Source organism: Vicia villosa, unplaced genomic scaffold, assembly GCF_029867415.1.
Source record: "Vicia villosa cultivar HV-30 ecotype Madison, WI unplaced genomic scaffold, Vvil1.0 ctg.000041F_1_1_2_unsc, whole genome shotgun sequence".
Lineage (NCBI taxonomy): Eukaryota > Viridiplantae > Streptophyta > Magnoliopsida > Fabales > Fabaceae > Vicia > Vicia villosa.
In genome coordinates this window covers 84,268-86,677 of record NW_026704973.1, presented here as the reverse complement: position 1 = coordinate 86,677, position 2,410 = coordinate 84,268, and positions in this window count along the sequence as shown.

Below are 2,410 nucleotides of genomic sequence, written 5' to 3'. Positions count from 1 at the left end.
AACCAATGATGTCTTTAGCACGACCTTCAACGACAAACACACCACCAGAATTACGTGTCTGCCCAATTGAATGGTCGGAGATATCGAACCTATGTCACCAGTATCCAGCCAGCCATCCCTATCTATAGCTTGATTTATAGCCGAAGGATTACGATAGAAGAACAAAGAAAGACATGTAACTGACACAACTTGAACCTAAAACATGTAAAGTCAACAAATAAACTTGTCAAATGATTTTTTTTCTCATCTTACTAGACGGGCGTTTCTAATTTGAAGCTCAATCTCTTTCTACGCAAAGCTGCAGAAAATTGAACTCTTCTTAAATAGTGCATAACTAGTAAAAGACTCGTGCGTCTGCACGGGTTGAGAACATTTGTAAATTTGTGTTTATTTAAAAAAAAATAATTGATGATCAATGTGTAAAACAATTTCAATAAAAAAAGTTAATTTTCTACACGTATTCAACATAAAAAAATGATTAAATAAGAGATTTGCTATAACAAATTAAAGTAACTAAAAATTAATTAAAGTTTGACAAAAATATAATTAAAAGAAATTAGTTAATATTCATAGGATTAGAAATTGGAGCAACTCCCTTCATTAGTATTTTCCGAGATATTCTCAGTGACACGAAAACTAGTTTAATATGTTAAAAAGTTAACTGAACAAACTAGTTAAATTTTTTTGGTACAATTTAATTTAGATAACAAAAATAAAAATAGATTTAAGAGAGTAATTAATATCTACCATATACGGAAAATTATAGTTCTGGAAAAGACTTTTCTACCCTTATTCCACATGTCAATCAATGCTACAAACTATACCTTTAATTCAAATTTCAAAAATTTAATAAAGACTTGTCCTTTTTTCCTCTTTCTCTCTTTCTCTTCCTTATCTCTCTTTCTCACATTTTCTTTTTCATTTTCTCAGTTATCTCTTTCTTCCTCCATCTTGCAGGGTTAGGTTAACTTCTCCCTTCCTTTCGTTGCTGTTTTCAGATGCAGGTCTTATCTTAAGCCACGACCACCGATATGGTGAGACTCTTTGAGATGATAACCGACATCAACTACCGCAAGGAGTTATGGAAGATTGCTATGAAAATACATCACATAAAGATTTGTGTGAAAGGTATGTTCATGTTGTTAGTTTTATAGTTTATGAATGTTTTTAAGTCTGTATGAAACATGTTTCTGGCGAGAAGTGTGGTTGTGGAGTAAACGGGTTTTCGGTGCCGAGTGTCGTGGTGGTCGAATTCAAAAAGGTTTATGTAATCAAAAATTAATTTAGGTTTTGTTATTAACTTATTCATGTAGATTTGATTCTTCTCAATCTAATGGTTAAAATTAATAAGTAATTAAATGTGGAGAGAGAAAAAGAATACTCATTAATTTTAACCATTAGATTGAGAAGAATCAATGGCCATGTTGAGGAATAAGTCTTGATAACTTACTCTTGGAGTAAAAATATCCCTCCTATATATATATATATATATATATATATATATATATATATATATATATATATATATATATATATATATATATATATATATATATATATATATATATATATATATATATATAATTAGGACCCATTTTTAAAATTATAACGGGGCCTCGGAGTTGATTGGGCCGACCCTGCTAATGTTGGAATTTATATGCAAAGTTTGTACCTTTTGATTTTTTTTCTCTGTAGAATTTTGGAGAGTTATAAGAGCTTGAAGGTGTGAGAGTGATGGAGTTTGAAGGATGAGAGAAAGGTTGAAATATCGAGAGAAGAGAGAAGATAGGGAGAAGAAAAAGAATGAGGAGAAAGGTGATGGAGTTTGCTAGAGATTCAGAAATGCATATTATTTTCGGTCCCAAGTTCTGTCAGCTAGCTTTTTTTGTTAGCAAATATTGAACTAATGCGATTCTTTGTTATTTTTTTGTATGTTGCAAGTTCGTTCAAGACGTGTAGCTGATTTATATGTTGAATTGCTTGGATAGAACTATTTTGCGTTATGGTTTGAGGTATGTAATTTGATAGGTTCTGTTAGTGTTATGTCGTTTAAAAGAGGTATTGAAAGTTTGGTTATGTCTATGGAGTGTCCCTTGGCTTTCGTACCGTACGTGTAAGGAATATTAGGTGAAAATTTCCATGAGTTGCTTGATGTGTTTTTTTATAGTATATAAGCTTTTGACTGAATCTGAGTTTATTGTTTTTTTTTTTTCATGTTGCAAGGTGTTCAACTGATTTTTCACTTAGCTTGATCTGAACCTCTTCACTTATTTGCAGTTCTGATATGGTACTGATATTTGGGTTTTTTATTTGCAGGTTAATAATTAACTTGGTCTGATTATGCTTAAATTATCCACGCTTGGTTTTGATTTGCTGCAACCTCTTTTATGTATGTTGTTTGAATGGGGTT